This window comes from Chinchilla lanigera, unplaced genomic scaffold (assembly GCF_000276665.1).
Source record: "Chinchilla lanigera isolate Chin_1 unplaced genomic scaffold, ChiLan1.0 scaffold00176, whole genome shotgun sequence".
NCBI classification, from domain to species: Eukaryota; Metazoa; Chordata; class Mammalia; order Rodentia; family Chinchillidae; genus Chinchilla; species Chinchilla lanigera.
The window spans coordinates 283,407-288,966 of NW_004955577.1; the positions used below are offsets into that span (position 1 = coordinate 283,407).

At 57.1% G+C, this 5,560-nt stretch overlaps 1 protein-coding gene across 2 annotated transcripts in view; it reads right to left on the reverse strand.

The window, feature by feature from the left end:
- The window catches only part of Rai1 (retinoic acid induced 1), a 111,210-nt gene that overhangs the window by 98,003 nt on the left and 7,647 nt on the right, over positions 1-5,560 (reverse strand). The gene's annotated exons all lie outside the window — the stretch shown is intronic.

The window sequence follows — 5,560 nt, forward strand, 5'->3', positions numbered from 1 at the left end:
GGGCGCCAGGCAGAGCGGGACCTGCCCCGCCGGCCCGGGGTGCGAGCGGCCTGGCCGCCGCCTCGTGCCGTTTTCCAGGTAATTAGGGCCGGGCGGGCGTGCAGCTGCCTCCGCCCGGGCTGGTGCAATTAAACGCGCGCGTTCGCGGCCATTAAGCATTAATGTAGCTCATTAGCATAAGAAGGCGCTTTGATGGCAGCAGCCCGCGGGGTAGCGAGAGGGCCGGGCCGGGGCGGGCCGAGGTCGGGGGGCGGCCGGAGCAGGCAGGCCCGGAGCTGGGGCTTCCAGAGGCCAGGCTGGGGCGCAGGAAGAGGATGGCACCTGACTCTGCAGGGAAGGCGCATCCGGGAGCAGGGCTCCTGGGGGCGAGCCGCAAGGCCCACCCAGCGCCAGGGGTGCTTCCCCAATCTGAGGTGCCCTGAGGCTCACAGGGTCCCCAGCCAGGCTGAAGCCTTCGGGTGGTTCAAACAGCGCTGACAACTAAAAGAAGGGCAGCCTAAGCATGGGCTCGGCACCCAGCGTAAATTCGAGTGGGCGCCTCCTCCTCCATCCCAGGTCCCAGAGCAGCTCTCCGGGCCTGGGAGACCAGGAGCCACAGGAGCCTGGGCTCGTTGCTGGGAAGTAACACCACTGCGTGTGAGGCGGGGTTCACCAGGGAGGGGTGTGGACTGTCGCCAAGTGGTGGTGTCTCACCTCAGACTGCAGCCAGCTCCACCCACCATGGCCTGAGGGAAGCAGACCAGAGGAATCCAAACCAAAAACCGGGACCGAGATGACCTAGGATTACTCACCGGCAATCAACGGATTTTCCCACCAAACAATGGGGGCAGGAAGGGGGGAGACTTCAAAGTGGGTTTGTCGGCCGGATGTGGCAAGAGGGCCACCTAACACAACCCACAGGACCCAGGAATTCCCGGGAGTTCGAAAATCACTAGTTCAGTGAGTGAACAAATGAATGCAGGAATAAACGTCTCCCTAGACCAGTGTAGGAAGTAAGAACCAATCCGACTTCCTCTTTCAGGCTTTCTTGGGCCCAGAGGGGTGGCTCTGCCACGCAAAAGGGCTAAGAGGGAATGGCAGGTGGGGCCTGAGGCAGCCGTGCGGTGCCAAGGCTGCAGGCGTCCCCTGGGGCACTGCCTCAAGCATTCCAAAGTCAAGGTTGCTGCCGACAGGTATCGTGAGGGCCAGGGCCGCAGAGGGCGCTGGAAAAGAAGGACTGCCAGCCCCCAAGGAGCTCAGACAAGGTGGAGACAGCTGCCTGTGGCCACACAGCAGGAATTAGGGTGCCTGAGTCCTTCAGTGAGGGCTGGCGGAGCCTCTGTCTATGCCCAGATCAGTTCTAGCCGAGGCAAAGGGCTCCGTGTGCATCCTTCCCTTCCTCCTCTTGGCTTGTGATCAATGTGTAATCCCATACATACAGTAACACACAACTAATCTCTTCCACTAATGCCTTCTCTCCCTTGGCTACACCTCCTCAAGACAGAGATGCTAAAGCAGGGTGTGGTGGCACACACCTGTGACCCCAGAACCTGGGAGGCTGAGGCAGGAGGATCGCCAGGAGTTTGAGGCCAGCCTAGCCTACATAGCAAGTTCAAGGCCAGTCTGAACTACATAGTGAGACCCAGTCTCAAAAATAAAGACAGGGTTCTATCCATCCAGATCATGGCTAATTTCAGTGTCTGGCACACAGTAGGCCTGCAAACATAAGCTGTCCACCAGACAGAAGCATTATTATCAGTCACAGGGCCAAAAAACATTCAGGCCTGGCATGGGCTTTCCTGCCTACTCAAGCCTCCTGCCCTCTCACAGCTGGCCCAGCGGCCTTGATGGCTCCATAGCTAAGCTGCCCTGGAGGGTGCAGGTAGGGGAGGGGCTAGCTGCCCCTTCTCACCAAAGGGCCAGCCCACTGGTGAGCTGCCCAAGGGTCTGCAGAGGTATGGGGGTGGGGGTTGGACAGCCTCTTAGGGAAGTAGTGATAATACAACAGCTCAGGGATGGTGAGCATTTTAGGGACAGATTACCAAGCTGCAACCAAAACCCATTTATTCATCACAAAGTGCCAGCACTGCAATTAAACCTGAATGCTTGGCCGCTGGGGCGCTGCTGGGGAGACTTGGCTCACATGCCAACAGATAGGGCTTTGCATGCCCACTGCGGCACAAGGGCCACAGGCTTGCCCCCACGGCACTGGCTACTAAGGGAGAGCGTAAGGGCTGCTACAGGACCGCCTGCAACCTCCCTTGCCACTGGGCCTTCCTGGACAGGGACCTTCCAAATGCAAAGCCAACCCTGCCCCTGGGACTTGGGGCCCAAGAGCAGGGATATTCTCATCACTCCGGGCTCTTCTTGAGGCCTGCTTAGGACTCATTTTGGTGACAAATCCCAGCCTTCCCTGTGCCTTGGCCATTCTGGTCCTATGCAGTCTGGCCTGAAGCTCACATGTGAGCCGAAGACAGATGAGGAAACGGGACACAGAGGGGCACGGGCCGCCCCAGAGTAGACCACTGGAGTGGAGCCGTGCTCTGCATTAGGGACCTGGCTTGGCCACTAACAGGCTTCCTGACTTCAGTGCGTCTGTCTGTGAAACGTGAGCCTGGACCTCCTCGACTCTCAAGTTCTCTAAGCCACAGGGCAGAAAGACCCAGTTCTGTTGGACAAAAAGGACTGTCAGTGTCCCTTCAGTCCCCAACGAAGTCCTTCCTGGACCTCAGGTCAAGGCACACTGGGGCAAAGGACCAAGGTTTGCTAGCACCTCATTCCCCCAGTGCCCCTGGCCTGGGGGAAAAGCAGAGGCCCTCAAAGGGCAACTCAGCCAGTGGCTACTGCCTGCCACGGATAAAAAGCAACTGGGAGGCTTGGGATGGGGTTCAGTGGCAAAGTGCTTGTCTAGCATGCAGGACGCCCTGCTTTATCCTGGTTCCATCCTCCTCCATGTAAAGAGGAACCAGTCTTCACCCCACAAGACATACATGTGCACAAACAAGAGCTATTCAGCCACACATACCACAAACCACACACATGCACACACAGGTTCCAGTCACAAACACAGACACAAAAACCACCTAACAGCACCCACTTATACACACAAATACAAACTCACATATTACATGCTTCCTCCGTGTGCACATACACAGATACTCAACATGCCAACACAGAAAACCTCAGACACATGTCCCTGAATACAACAACCACACAACAGTCATCAACCCCTCCACATACATCCCACCAAAAGCAAGACACAGACGTACCACACACAGACCCCCACACAAACCAACACACACTGACACACACCCCTCTGGTCACCTGGGAAGTTCCACACAGGCAGTGCCCAGCCCCCAAGAGCAAATATGATAAATAAGCCATGTTCAGAGCATCCATCTGGGCCCTAACCTCGCTGTCTCCTTGAGACAGGTAAAGTGAAAAGGGTCTTAAACACTGGATAACTGAATAAACCTGTTAAAAGAGAATATAATTTTTAGGGATACCGGCTGTGGGCAGACAATATACTTCCTTCATCTTTTCACTTCTGAGCACACAGTGGCGGTGGCATGTGGTGACCAGGCATGGCATGGTGTGTCTGCTGCCACACCCAGGACCTGTTCCAGGAACAGGGCATTATGGGATTTTTCCATCTACCAAATCCAGCTGCTGCTCAAAACGCAGGACCCTACATTCTCTTGTCTCTTCCCCACCTCCTCCCACTCTACCCCCTTTGGATGCCGTTTAAATGCCAATCGATCTCTGGCCACTGACTTCCAAGGCCTGGTTCACATAGGGCTAGTGTTAGAACTGAGTTGCTCAAGAAAGGGGAAGCAGCAGCCATGTCGGAGGCAATGGCAGCTTGTACTAGCCCTGCGGAGCAGGGGGCAGGGACAGACTGCACCTGATGCCAGCCTCCATGCCTCTAGGTAGAAGCTGAGGATCCAGGACGGTGAGTCACAGGACCAACAAGGGGCCTCTGGGCCTGAGAGTGGATGGGCCGAGCAGGTCCAGGTAAGGCTGATGTCGGAGGCCTCCCTGAACTCTTGCATATCTGAGCCAGATGAGTGCCCTGTGCCTGAGCCCAGAATTCAGCGGGGGGCCATGAGTCTTGGTCCAGGTCCCCGTGCAAACAAGGTGGCCTCCTGGGTCCCCAGCAAGCAGGACTCCCACCCCAAGCACTCATTAGAGCTTAGCAGCCCTGGGGAAGCATTCCTTGGGGTCTGCAGGTAAAGACGATTAGCAGCGAGAAAGTGACTGCCCAGTCCAATAAAGCACCCCTGAAGTTTGACTTCAGCGCTTCCCCAAGAACTGCCTTCCAACTCTCTGGAGCCTTCCACAAGCTGACAGGGACAGAGAAGCATGCTATATGGCACTGAGAAAATCAGGATCTGAAACAGTACCTCCAGGAGCAGCGCGTACCTAACTCTCACCCAAGCGACGGGAGAGACACTGCGGCTGCCTTTGGAGGCTTTTTTCCCCTCTTAACTTGTCATAGTTTCCTGAAGTTCCATAACCGGCCTTCCCTCCTTTTATAGCGAGGGGGAAAGGTATTAAAACACCAAGTGCCTTACCAAACAAAATATATCGCATGACTCCAGAGTCTGTATTTATTATACTTATCATAAGTTGTTCATCATATCCACAGGGAATACGCTGATAGCTGTTAACTCCTAGTGGTGGGATTATAGAGAATTTTTACTTAGTTGTGTTCTTCTATTCTCATATTTTAAGAGACAGGGTCTTGGTAGGTTGCTCAAGTTGGTCCAGAACTCTGGACTCAAGTGCTGTTCCCACCTATAGCTGGCAGTAGGGGCACCCACCACAGGGCCTACACCTTGCTCTTCTATTTATCAACATGTCAGTAATTTGACGATCTTACTCAAAACAAAAACGCTTAGGAAAGGCTGGAAAGGCTCTTCTGACATCAAGCCTCAGTCCATCCTCCTGCTGCTCGCACCCAGGCCAGAGGACCGCTTAACGGACACACGCCTTCCTGCCACAACCCAAAGGCCTGTAAATTTAGCTGCCTGCCCAGCGCAGGTAGGAGGGACAGAGGTCGGCTGAGTTCACGCCTCCTAAGGGACCAGGGGGAAAGGTGGGCCAGAGGGAACAGCCGGGGACTCGAGGCACGAGAAAGCCCGAGGCAGAGGGCAACGTGGGCGGGGGGCTGGGCTGGCTTGGCAGCAACGTTCCGGAAGAGGCTGCCCCCAGGGCAGGCGGGGTGCCCGGGCTCCGGAGGCAGGAATGTGCCTTGCGGCCAGGCAGGCCCGCGGCTGCCAACTAGGGGAGGCCGTGCTCCCGGGCGGGCGGGAGCGGCTGGGGCTGCGGGGTCCCAGCCTGGAAAGGCGCCTTCTGGCCCCAGGGCGGGGGACGCTTGGGCTTTCGAAGGCCCTGCAGGGGCAGGAGCTGGGCCGAGGCGGGCGGCGAGCCGCCCCGACATCCTGGCCTCCGGAAGCCACTTCCCGAGGCCGACCCGCACAGGGTCTCACCAGGCCCCCAAGCATCCAGGCAGGGGGAGGGGACGCGGCAGAGGCACGTGCCCGACCCGTCGGCCCCGGCAGCAACCGCAGCACCGCCG